Here is a 14,313-nt window from a genome sequence, read left to right as displayed (position 1 = left end):
ATTCATAATCACTGATTAAGCTGCTGTTTTTTATCCAATATTGGGGGTGGGGAGGACAGTGGGTTCTCTCATACTGAACCATAAACACATGTTTTGTTATGTGTAATAAATTCCCTAACATTGCACTTCTTTTGAAGGGAAGGATGAGGGGTATAATAGAATACTTGAGCTAAAAACTAAAAGTCCGTCTAGTTGGCATATCAATTTAAAATTTAAAAGAAATCCCTATAGGTAGTATACTGTATGTATTCCATGATTTTATTTTTCAGTGTTAACATAGAAGAATGATAAAGCTAGAAGAACTTTAGAGGTCACCTAATCCAATCCTTTCTTTACAAAAGAGAAAAACGAAAGCCATGGAAGCAAAGTGACTTACCCAGAGTCGCATATATGGTGTCAATACAGAAAACAGACTGAATCCTCACTGCATAAATGATTGTATAGAACATACATTGATTCCATATGTTAACTGATGTGGAAATGCTGGGACTCAGAACTGATGGCCAAGAAAGAATTCTTAAGATGTGTCTGGTGCAAAAAGTGGTTTTATTAAAGCATGGGGACAGGACTGCCATGGCAGAAAGAGTGGCACTGAGGTTGTGAGGGGTGACTGATTATACATTTTCAAGTTGGGAAAGGGTTGGGGACAGTGTAAGTCTCTAAGGAATTTTGGAAGCAAGGTTTCCAGGACCTTGAGGGGGCTAGCTATTGTTAAGAAAAGGTCATTTATTACTGTCTATAAAACCTTAGTCATGAGACCCTTCAGGTGTATTTTAGTGGTCCAAATGCTTGGAGGATAATTGCTAACATCCATTTGGGGGGTGGAGATGAAGGAATTTTCCAAAGGAATTTTTGTATGTACACTTACCGGATCCTGGAGGTCAGAATAATGTAGTAAGATTGCCTTTTTCCCTTAGCAAAGTGCCATAATCACGGCACTAGCAAGGAAATTTAATTTTTCCCTTTGCCTGTGTTTACCACATCATTACCTACGAATGAGTTAATGTCACATACAGATTATGACACACCATTTAAAATATACCTAAGTTGTATTTCTCACAGTCTTGATCATTATAAAAAGCCAAGTATTTAGCCATTACATTGATTTGAGACCTTGCTCACTGGATCTATTTTACCCCACCTCCTCTTGCCCATTAAGAAATGCTTTGGACTAAGACAGAAAGCTTAAAAAGTACTTGTTAGTAAGTCTGTCTTTGCTGAGTCAAGAATAAAAGGGTCAATTATGAGTTAGGAAAAAAAGTAGTGGGTGAGAGTGTAGCAGCAACATTTCCTAGTTTCTATATTTGATACTTTGACATTTGAGGCTTGAGGGAAACACAATAAATATGCCATCCCAAAATTAGGGTTAGGCTTAGGGGTTAGGGTTATAGCTCTTTGGCATAAAGATTATTTTAAGATGATTATTTTTAAGAAACAGAGAACACAAGAAAATCTCTGAAAACCAGTGGAAATTACCCTATGTAAAAGACATTTACATTTACAAGGGAAATCTCCATTTGTAAGGGTGTCTTTCTCTGTATCAGGAAGAGGAGAATGCCTATAACTCTAGAGGCTCATGAATGGAGAAGACACCTGACTTAAATCTGCATAGCAACTATACCCTTCTTTACTGTGTTTTGCCTGATAACCTCCCATAACCGGCTTCCCTCATCCCAACATCTTTTGTTTTTAGCTGGAGATGATATTTAAAGTGGTGACCTGAGCCATTTGGGTATTACTCCATTTTCCTACGTACCTCCTATGTATACAGGAGGCATGCATGTTATCAAATGTTTGTTTTTTATCCTGTTAATTTGTCCTTTATTACAGAAGGGTCTCAAACAAGAACCTAGAGAGGTAGAGAAAGAATTAATTTTTTCTCCTCTACAGTGCCCCTCCTGGGGCCAGCCAATTCCTAGGGATAGTAAAGAACTGACCTGCAAGTACATCTTCCCTATGTATACCAATCAATCTAGAGGCCACACCAAAACTCTCTCATACTCTGGGCCACTATTCTCCTGCCCTAATTATCCCAGAGCCAGGAAACAGAAAACTAATTGAAACCAACGCACATTAATGTTTTACATTAACAAATGTTCTACCAATCTAGCCTAACGAAACTAGCTACTTGATTGGCTTATGAGCCTTTTTTGCAGAAGCTGACTGACCACCAATGAGACTAAGATTGGAGCAAAATGGCAAGAATTCTTGCAGCTGTGCAGAAGGGACCAAGAGTGAACAAAAGTAACATCTGTGATGACCCACCTGGAGATCTTTCCCCCATCATCATTCCTATGCCACCATTTTCTGAACACATATCCTATGAAGAGGCATGATTCCTAAATGTACATGCTCATTCCTCCCTTTGTCCCTATATCTAATTATCCTACTCCATTCAGCCTTATCCCTTACCCTTAAATACACCAACCCAACCCTCAGGCAGGTGGATTTGAAAATTTTTCTACTGTCTTCTTGTTTGGTGCCCTGCAATAAAACCTTTTTCTCTGCCACAAAAGACACTGGTGTCAGCGTTTGAATTGCTGCATATTTGGGAACAGGTCCTTGTCTGGTAACACTAAGAATAGCTCCTACACCCCAGAGCCCACTGAAATTATTCAAACTAGCCAATCCAAATCTGCTTTCCCTGTCTTGCCCATTACTTTCTGCAGAAACCACAATAAAGGCTCTTTCCTACATTTTCCCCTTGGTCCTTCTGCCTCCTGACCAATCCTGGTGGATCCCCCCATGTGTCCCTGTCTGGTGTGATGTGTCCCTTCCTCTTATGAACTGTTGGCCTCACCAAATATGAATAAGAATACTTACATTTTACAACACAGAGGTCGAAGGCCAGGAAAACTGAAGGTGTCAATATACAAGATAGGTTTGAAGCAAGCAAGAAGAAACAAGAGATAAGCCACAAGAAGGGAGAATATGGCAAAGGCCTAGCACATGAAGAACTCTGCAAACCCAGAATTCTGGTTGTAGTATAACTTTGGTGCCTTCCTGATAATATGAGAGGGTTGCCTTAAAATGACATATTAACAATTTCTTCTTGAACACACTGCTTAATAAATAATATTTGAGAACTTTAACATTTCTAGACAAGACTCACTAAGTAGTATTCCCATAATCAGTGGCCCAATTGTACTCCATCCCAGAATGCTAAAATAGCCTCTTAGCCATCTCCTGTTTTTCCTTCTCCATTCCTTAATCCAAACTCTTCTACTCTTTCTAAGCTGTAGTTAGTATATTCATAAACATCCTCCATATTTTTAAAATTTCTTTCTCAATAACATTTTGAATCTTCACTGTTACATTTAAAGCTCTCCAAACAGTGTTTCCAGCCTAACCACCAGTCTTGACTTTCACTACTCGATTCTATTCTCTGTCATCTGGTTAACTTAAACCATCCATTGTTCCCAGAACATTCTCCCCATGCACTCAACCACTCCATTGTTAGAAAGACCATAAACTTTATTTTACAATATTAGCTTTAGAAACAAATACACCTGGGTCTGAACGCTTAGTTCCTCCAACAAACTGTGCTGTGATCTTGGAACTTTAAGTCTCTTTTTTCTCATCCTGGAGGAATCAGAATGAGTTTCTTGGGGAATCACCAGAATAATACCCATGTTATGGAATTCCTAAACAGGTTAAGTGAAATAGTATGTATAAAGATTTCAGCACAATTTTTGTGTGAATTAATACTTGTTAATAGCAGATACTACATCATTACCCCCCCTAAAGTAGTGCTCCTCAGTTTTCAAAGGTAATATTCAAGAAGCTCTGACATATGTTATTATTATTATAACAGTGGACTTTTTAATATTTTTATTTGAGAGAGAGAGAAAGAGAATGAGCATGAGCAGGGGAGAGGAGCAGAGGCAGGGAGACAGAGAAAATCCCAAGCAGGCTCGACGCTCAGGATCCCACAACCCTGGGATCATGATCTAAGCCAAAATTAACAGTCAGACTCTCAACCAACTGAGCCACCCAGATGCCCTGTCAAGAAGCTCTGACATATATTCTAATTGATGCCATCTGTCAAATGAAAAAATCAGATACAACAGAAGTAACTTGCTCAAGTTCATGCAATTAGGTGAGAATTACAAGTTCCTTCTCTGCTTCTTACTTTCACTCTTTCTTCTCTATGCTAAGCTGACTTAATGTCCATAAAGTCATTTAGGGAGGGGACTGGGACTCATTTTTATTTTATTTTATTTTATTTTATTTTATTTTATTTTATTTTATTTTATTTTTTTCAGAGTACTTGAGAATTTTTTAATTGAAACTAACTTCATTGAGTATTTGTTATGTGCCCAACACTGTTTTAAGAAATATATATATATATATATATATATATATATATATATATATAAATTATATCATTTAAATATGATACTACCTCAGTAAGTTATATGTTATTTTCAGGTGAGGAAATGGAGAATCACAGAGATTAACCTGCTCATACCACACGGTGTAACTGACAACCTCATAGCAATCTATGGCAAAGGTTGATGTACATTAGGTAAGCTGCAGTTCAAAATAGGCATGTAATTCATTTCTATTGAATTAAATTTCAGTTGACATCTGGAAAATATACCTTCCTACTCTGCTAAAGGGTGTAAAATGGTGACATATTCTGGAAAACTGGTGTGTGTGTGTGTGTGTGTGTGTGTGTGTGTGTGTGTGTGTAGTATCTGAGTGTGCTATGTATATTTTAATAAGCATTCTAACTTTCAACAATAATAGAAATCCTCTATGAGCAGGGGGAAGGGATGAGGGTACAGGCATAAGTACCAGGGGAAAGACTTTTCCAGCCTTCTTTGCAGCTAGCCATGACCCTGTGGGAAGTTCTGATCAATGAAATGTTAGAAGAAATGATGTAACTACATTCTGAGACATACTATAAAGGCAAGTCCAGGCCACTTCTTCTCCCTTTCCCCCATCCTACTTAAAGCATGGATGTGGTAGCTGGAGGTACAATTTAGACCAGGAGGGTGAAGATCTTTCCCTAGGAATGACATCGTGGAGATCTCAAAGTAGCCTGAGTCCCAGTTAGCTACTGAGACATCTTGCCTGTACTGAACTCTGAATCCTAACTTCTCCTTAAACCGCTATTATTTTGGCTGTCTATGATATATAATTGAATTAGGACAACACTGATTTCTTAATTATTTACTGACAAATCAAGCAAAGCTAAAGAAAAAAGGAAGAAACAATTGAAATTATTTTCAGGGACTGATGAGTTAAGTATCAAGCCATAGAAATATGGAATGTCACTGTGAGAGGGGTATAAACGCTAATCTAATCTTTCCACAGAGGTGATGCTCAAATTCACTCTCCAAACTGCGAAGTGAAGTCAAAGGAAAGCTATAAACAAATATGCTGTATTAGATGTGTCTAAAATAAAGTGTGAAGTTTTGAAAGTTGTGAGGGCCACATCTGTGAGTTAAGTAAGTACTCATTACTTAGGTGGAATATGCACAAGGCACTGGTAGGAGCCTAAAACATAGCTCTGTATGAGATGCCACACAAGGGACAAAACTGCTCGGAGACACTGTTGAGGCCCAAAGGGGGACATTTATCAAAAGAAGATTATCATATGCTCACATAGACTTACCACTCAATGCTATATCTAATGTTTTTATTTTGTTCATCTAATTAAGAATACTTTGACTCAACTCTTAAGGACTTGGAAAAACACATTCTCCCATGTGTCCCTAAGCACACATCTTCAATGACTTGCTTCATGGGAAGCAGGACCAGATCACATGAGACTCATTTGGGTTTTTAAAATATGTGTATTGTAAGAGTTACATTTGCATGATTATACACACAAGTTGAGAGTGAGGTCATTGTTGCTGTACAAAGTGACATTGTGGTTTATTCTCATGTTTATGCCAAATGTTCAGAAGGAAAACAGAAAATTAAAGCTGCTGACATGCTGATTATGCCTTAGGTAGCAGGAAGTTCAACACCATGCTCCTCAGCAGTGTGACACAGCATCTGTCTAGAGGCCTGAGAAATTGTAGTATCTGGGCATTCTGCAAAGAGATTCTGAGAATAGTTAAGACACGTTACTCCCTTCTGTTCCTTAAGGGGCAGAGATGGGTAGGAAAAGATCAATCAGCCCATGAGCAACCAATATCTTCCTGCTTGACTCCTGGATTCACCCAGCCCCTCACCCCAGAGCGTAGAGAGTTGCATTAGCCCTGTAGCACCAAAGCAAGGCCTCACATCCATCTTCCTGAAAATATCCTCAAAAACTGATTATAAAAGGCCAACCCTAAAAGACGCTCAAAAATCTGTTGAGAATTCAATTCTCTTCGTGTAACATAATTGCTTTCTCAACCATTTAACATATTTCTTCTCTTTTTTTTGAAGATGTGATTCTTATGTTCCATTGAAGTAGAAATAAACTATTACAAAATGTATTTTTGGAAAAAGGGAAAAAAAGCAGGACTACTTAGAAAGTTTTGTTTGACTTGTATTCTCCATTGATCATGTGCCCACAAACAATGCTGTTATGATCTATCAAATGTATTTCACTTCTTGGGAAGGGCTAGAGTGGTTATGCCACAACTAACTAAAAATACAAGTATTCAATTGTACATCTCTATATTAATTGTATTTGTCACTTATTGTTTTCGTATTGTAAGGAAAGTATTAACATTTAAGCAAAATATAATTTTCTTATTTAATCAACACTCTTAATCTAATTATTTGGTTGGAGTTAAAGACCAGGTATTTTATGAAATCATAAAATATCATCTTCCTGATATTATTTGCTTATTATAAAAATGTATAAAGAAAAAACTTGTTACCATGTGTGGTGATATATATCAGACTTATTGCAGTGATCATTTTACAACATATACAAATATCAAATCATTATACTGAAACTAATATAATGTTATATGTCAATTATACCTCACTTTTAAAAAAATTTTAAATGTATGAAATGAAAGTGTAATGAAGAAATAAAACTCATAATCCTGTCATAGAAATTTCAACAAAAACCATATTCTGATATATTTTATAAGATATTAATATATCTTTATATTTAAAATTATATCATAAGAATTTTTCCCTGTTTAAGACATTTTCTGTTTTCCTTGATATTTTCTTTGCATTCTGTTTTGCTAATGGACTATATTTTATTTGGTTTTTAACTCTTAAGTTTCTTGGAAATCTTCTGGCTGTAGTGTTTAAAGATTCTCCTAAATATATTTCATTGTAGTGCTGCTCAAAACAAAGAACAAATGTAGCAAGGTATGTGTGTTTAGATCTGTGATGACAGGCCCTGATTTCTGTAGGACACCCACACCATCAAGTTCAGAGGCACAAAACTAACACATTTAAGTCCATCCTTGTGGCCCTACTTCATGTTTGTGCACTCCAGGCTGTTCTTTTAAAAAAAAAAAACCCCAGCTCTACTGAAGTATAAGTTGTATTCGACAAAATTCACCAATTACAAGCTATGATTCATTTTCAGTAAATTTACAGGATTGTGCATCTATCAGCATGGTCCAGTCTTACAATATTTCTAAATGGGCATTTTCTGAATATGTCATATAAATGGCATCACACATTATATAGTCATTTGGATCTGACATTTTTCATCTAGCACAGTGGTTTTGAAGTTCATGTATGTTGTAGAATACACAACAGTATTTTGTGTTTTTTTTAATTATATGGATATATTACATTTTGTTTATACATTCGTGAGTTGATGGGCATTTGAAATACAATGATGAAGGGTCTGTTCAAGTCTTTTGCTCATTTTTTAAGTTAGGTTGTTTGTCTTACTATGATCAAGTGGTAAGAGTTATTTATATATTTCAGATGCAAGTCCTTTATCACATACATAATTTGAAAATATTTTCTTCAGTCTATATCTGGAGTGTTTCTGGAAGCACAAAAATTTTTAATTTTTATGATATATAATTTATAATTTTTTTGTCTGCTTTTGGTCATTTCTAACTTTGTACTTAATCTAGGGCCATAAAGATTTTCTCCTATGTGATCATCCTAGAAGTTTTAGCTCTTACATATAGCCCTATAATCCATCATGAGTTATTTTTTATTTATGGAGTGAGGCATGAGTCTAAGTTCTTTTTTTTTTCTTCAAATAGATGTCCAATTGTCCCAGAACACTTGATAATTCTAACCTTTTCCCCGTTTCATTTCCTTGGCATTTCTGTTCCAGCCTGTTCTGGCTCTTTCTCTTTACATCAATCTTTGTTTACCAAATGCCTGCGCTAATAACATCAAACTCCAGCATCAGACAAGAAGACAAGTGTTGCAGAGACTGTTTAAGCACCTCCAAAAATTGCATGAGGTTAAAACACTTAATATAGACAGACAGACAGACAGATAGATGATAGATAGATAGATAGATAGATAGATAGATAGATAGATAGATAGACTGTTTCTTGCTGGCTTTGCTTCTTTGATTGAACCCTAATAATCAGGACTATTCTTACTGTACAATACTTACTAATACAATCTGGAATTTTCAACTAAAATTTTTTGTATGTTAGATGTTACTCATCCATCAAAGATTTACCATTTGTATTGAGAGCTTTGAATATTCTTTAACTACTAGTTAAGCATACCTCTGTATTCAACTGGTTTCAATGTTCACATCTAAGTCCTTTACCTTTGCAAACCTCCAATCCTTGAGATGTTGAATCTACTCATCGCTTAATATGTATAAAGTGAGTTGTTTTATGCCACCCATGCCTGAAGATGTCCTTCTGTTGAATTTACCCATAAATGAAAATTTAATTGTGTATTAAATCTTTGGGTCAAGGAATGTTTTTGCTTCCATGGAAAACCATAAGGAAAGATATATGTTTATTTCCTTATTGTTTTGTCAATACATTATTAACACTCCTCTTTTTACTTTTCCCAGACTTTTCTGATAATTTTTAATTAATACATTTTGAAAATGTTCTCTTGAGAGCATATGATTAGAATTGCTATGCTTCTGATAAATTAAAATGTTTGTCATTAGGTCGTGCATCTCTATGTATCTTATCAGATTTAGTTCATTTACTTATTTCCAAGAAAATTTTTTGCATTTCTTACATCCCAACTTTTCAGTTATTTTTGTTTTAAATATGTTTCTTAACAATATCATATGACAAAAGTTTGCACTTTGTTCTATCTGTTAATTTTTGTCTTTTAATTGTGGAATTTAATCCATATACGTATATTTTGATTAAATAAGTTCTACCATCTTCTTGCTTGCTTTCTGTTACCACTTTTTCTCTCCCTTTTTGTTCTTTCTTTCCAGGATTAACCAAGTTTTTTTCTTTGTTTTCTTCTTATTCCACTTTTTTTTCCTTTTAGAAGATACACAATTTGTTCTTTCTCTCTCTCTTTTTTTTTAAATTGGTAACCCTTGAACTTTTACCATGCATGTTTATTATTTAATGATTTCTAAAGTTAATGTATTGATCCCACCCATGAACAACATAAACACCGTAGACCATGTTAACTCATTAAAGGAGGGACTGATGAGGCTCAAACATGGACAAAAACAATACAATCCTGAAACGCTCCGTCAAGGAGCGTGTATCACATTCTACAGCATAATATCACATTCTCTGTGAAATACTGTATCAGTCTCCCCAAAAGTTGATCATTCCCTTGCTCTATTTAAGACGCATAATTGTTTTTTTGTGTATATGTATACGTTAGTATTATTTCCTTGAGGATGAGGAATATATCACCTTTATATTTTTTAGTAGTACCTGACACCAGACTTAGCCTATGGTAGCATGCATTTAGCCTAGTGAATGAATTTTTTTTTTTTTAATTTTTTTTTTCAACGTTTATTTATTTTTGGGACAGAGAGAGACAGAGCATGAACGGGGGAGGGGCAGAGAGAGAGGGAGACACAGAATCGGAAACAGGCTCCAGGCTCCGAGCCATCAGCCCAGAGCCTGACGCGGGACTCGAACTCACGGACCGCGAGATCGTGACCTGGCTGAAGTCGGACGCTTAACCGACTGCGCCACCCAGGCGCCCCAGTGAATGAATTTTAAAAATTAACAATTTTATGTTCCTATGCATTTATGACTTTTTATTTTCTCATATTTCATGGAGATAACAAGTTTTATCAAAAATTACCCAGTGTGACCACTCATAGGAGAGAAAACCTTAATAAGCTTCAAATCAGAGTTCATATAGTCTCTACATATGTGTTTCCACTTTTGATTTTAACTAGTATTCTGGCCTTTGCCCCTAATTAATTCATCCTAACAGCTTATGTATAATGACTTTAGTTTGAGAGAAGCAGGATTAGGTCTTTTATGAATTATTTTATCAAATTAAATCTGTGTCATAAAGAGTTCCATGTGTTTACGAAGCAAGAGGGGAGTTGACCTAAGTCTGGCTGAGCGAAATGATTTGTGGTTATTCTTATGTTTGTTCATATGACAGAAAAATGAAAAATATCATATGCTATCTTAAAACATCTCCATTATTTTCAAATTTTTATTTACCTTTGTATTGTCATGATGGTTTCATGTTCAAAGTTTGTCCAAGCTCCCCCAGGGTAAGAATCATGGGCTGTGTAGATCTTCATCCTCCCTGGCAGCGAGGATAGCATGCAGTGGTCACTGGGTAAATTTGTGATCATTGTGTCTAGGAGTAAATGAATGCATGAGTTAGTGAGTGAATAAAGATACAAGAGAATAATGAAATGCAATGGCCAGTCATTTTTTACCTAGCTTTTTTTTTTTTTACAATTTCCTATTATTTATAATTTAAATTTTATTTAAATTTATTTAAAATTATTTGAATATACTATTTTGTTTAAAAAGGACCGTGTTTCTTTTTTTGCTTGACTATTTTGTGTAGCCCAAACTGAAACTGGTCAAAAGAAGTCTATGAGAATGTGCATTAATAAATATTCTTTTTAGCTAATAGAAGTGGAATGAATTACACAATCAAATTTTTTTAATGTTTATTTATTTTGAGAGAGAGTGCAAGTAGGGGGAGGGGCAGAGAGAGAGGAGAGAAAGAATCTCAAGAGAGGAGAGAAAGGATCTTCTATTAGCAAAGAGCCCAGCATGCGGCTGAATCCCACCTGTGAGTGAGATCATGTCCAGAGCAAAAATCAAGAGTCAGACGATTATCCAACTGAGCCACCCAGGTGCCCCTACACAATCATATTTTGAAGAGAAAACAACAAAAATGGATGAAAGAGGTAACTTGAAAAAGAGAAACAGACCCAAGAGTTAAAGACGACCTCAGAAGCTCATCTGATATACGCATCCAAGTCCAGGTAAAATCACACATCAGTCATTTCAGACTATGGAGTGCATTTGGATTTTAAATAAACCCTGCAAAAATGACTCCAAAACCACCCTTCCTAACAAGTTGACTTTTTAAAAGTCACCAGAAATAACTTCCCGATATTAAATCAAAATTCCTCACTATGATAAAAGCTAAACATGACTGATGCTGTGATAAATCCCTCATGTGCATTACTTCTTTTACTCTTCATCATCTTTGATCTGGGAAGAAAAGATGAAACCAAGGTTTAGAGGGGCTAAGATATTGGCAGAACCAAGATTTGACCCTAGGAAATCTGATTTCAGGGGTCCACCTTCATAATTATTATACTCTTTGCTTCCCTGTGCAGTAATACAAATACTTCTCTTCACAGCCTGTTGATAATACAAAAAATAAAATAAATACATACATACATAAATCAATACATAAATAAATAAATTCCAAAAAGCAACAGATTTTCACTGATAGGCACCCTCAATTTCATAGATATTCATATATTTTAAGATTAATTTTTAGAGTTAATTTCTATTTTAACGTTTATTTATTTTTGAGACAGAGAGAGACAGAGCATGAACGGGGGAGGGTCACAGAGAGAGGGAGACACAGAATCTGAAACAGGCTCCAGGCTCCGAGCCATCAGCCCAGAGCCCGACGCGGGGCTCGAACTCACGGACCGCGAGATCGTGACCTGGCTGAAGTCGGACGCTCAACCGACTGCGCCACCCAGGCGCCCCAGAGTTAATTTCTATTTTAAGAGAAAGTAATACAAGGATAAATTGTAGTTTCTGCGTCTTCCTCCTCTATGTCCTGCCCCAAACATTCCACAACGCATCCCCACCACCTCCACATACACACACCACATTTTAATATGTACCTAATCTATTTAGCATTAAATAGACCAGTTTTTCATGCATTCTTCAGCTATAGCAAATAGGAAAATAAAAATGTTACCAGTATTTGAAATTTCATGTCCCAGAACCATCCAAAAGGTAGGTGACACAGGAAGTAAAACAGTTAAGTGACTGAGAATTTAGGCTCCAGAGTTAAAGTATCTGGCCTGTAATTATAATTTGTAAGACATTAGGCAAGTTTTTATTCACCTCCTCTGTAAAACGGAGTAACAAAATAATCTTGTTGCTGTAAGAATCTAATTATATAGTCTGTATAAAGTTTTTCACTTAGGTAAAGGACTTAGAAAGTGATTAATTAATGTGAGATGTTTATGTTAACTCTTGTCTGGAAAAACATCTAGTATCAAATTATGCCATAATTATCGTGGTGGTGGTGGTGGTGGTTTTTAACAGATTCACTATGGTAGCTATATAGAAAACCATCTGTTGTTCAAATGTTAACACAGTAATAATTTAGAGGACGCCTTTGCAATTCTGCAGTTCTACACAGAGCAGGAAATCAATGTGTTGCAAGAGCCCTATTAACTTTCTGCTATGGTAGATATAGGCATTTCGATATTACTTAGATGTAAACATTGTGCCTCTTTTTTTTTAACCACTTATAAGGCTCGAAACTGCAACTGGGGGAAATACTATGTGGTTGCAGGAATTCTTCTGGTCCACCTTCCTGAAGAGATGGAATACCTCTCTATAGAGATAAGAAAACAGGTCTAAAATTTCCACATCAGAATATCATCTCTGCCTTCTACACAACCAACATGAATCTCTAGTTTACCTGCGGTAGCTTCTTACCAGAAACGTCCATCTCAAATCACTGACTCCACTTGTGGTCAATACATGACCTAAATATCTGATCGTTATAACAGCACTGTACCCTTAAAGTCTCCAAACTTTATTCCTACATTATGCCAGATATCCATAAAACCACAAATACAGAACATGCTGTGCTTGAGCTCATATTGTACCTTCAGTTTTCACATAAACCATCTCTAATTATTGTAAAAATATTTTCAGATACATCACTCATTTTGTCCTGTATGAAAACATCCACATAAAAATTTCCCTCTAATCTCAAGGCCAGATTAAAAATATAAATATACTTAACAAATTTCTAAGCTTCCCATTTTTGGATAATGAGAGCTGTGCAACATGCCAGCTACTAGAATGAAGTTCTGTTAAATCTGAGTTCAAATATAAAGCTCTCCATAATACCATTAAAAATCTGTTTCAGCATTAAAAACAAAACAACACAAAAACAAATATAAAGCTTTCCACCAACATTTTCATCTTTGATTATTTTAAATAGCTTTATAACCCTCAGATAATTTTTAAATCAGAATGGGTAAAATCAGAAACATAAGAAACAATAAGTTGTGCACTGTTGGTAAAATGCAAACTGGTGACCCCACTGTGGAAAACAGCATGGAGTTTCCTCAACAAATTAAAAATAGAGGGGCGCCTGGGTGGCGCAGTCGGTTAAGCGTCCGACTTCAGCCAGGTCACGATCTCGCGGTCCGTGAGTTCGAGCCCCGCATCAGGCTCTGGGCTGATGGCTCAGAGCCTGGGGCCTGTTTCCGATTCTGTGTCTCCCTCTCTCTCTGCCCCTCCCCCATTCATGCTCTGTCTCTCTCTGTCTCAAAAATAAATAAACGTTGAAAAAAAATTTTTTTAAATAAATAAATAAATAAATAAATAAAATTAAAAATAGAATTATCATGTGATCTAGTATTGTACTTACTACTGGGTATTTACCCAAAGAGTATGAAAACACTGATTCAAAAAAATATATGCACCCCTGTGTTTTTTGCAGCATTATTTATAACAGCGAAATTATGGAAGCCACCCAAGTGTTCATTGGTAGATTAATGGATAAAGAAGAGGTGGTTTATATACTCAATGGAAGATTACTCAGTCATGAAAAGAATGAAATCTTGTCATTCACAGCAACATGACTGGCTCTAGTGGGTATAATGTTAAGTGAAATCAGTCAGAGATAGATAAATATCATATGATTTCACTCATATGTGGAACTTTAAAATCAAGACAAACAAAAAAAATAAAAAAGAGACAAATGAAGACATAGACACTT

The 14,313-nt window shown here is 35.8% G+C and overlaps 1 long non-coding RNA gene across 1 annotated transcript in view; it reads right to left on the bottom strand.

The window, feature by feature from the left end:
- The window catches only part of LOC121012869 (uncharacterized), a 194,151-nt gene that overhangs the window by 75,038 nt on the left and 104,800 nt on the right, over positions 1 to 14,313 (bottom strand). The window contains exon 2 of the long non-coding RNA XR_005782368.1: positions 10,518 to 10,659. This is a non-coding gene — a long non-coding RNA (uncharacterized LOC121012869). The remainder of the gene's footprint in view (positions 1 to 10,517; positions 10,660 to 14,313) is intronic.

The sequence above is a fragment of the Herpailurus yagouaroundi genome, unplaced genomic scaffold, assembly GCF_014898765.1.
Source record: "Herpailurus yagouaroundi ecotype Mexico unplaced genomic scaffold, PumYag 197, whole genome shotgun sequence".
Lineage (NCBI taxonomy): Eukaryota > Metazoa > Chordata > Mammalia > Carnivora > Felidae > Herpailurus > Herpailurus yagouaroundi.
Note: the sequence above shows the minus strand (reverse complement) of the source record. Positions and strands in the feature narration are given on the sequence as shown.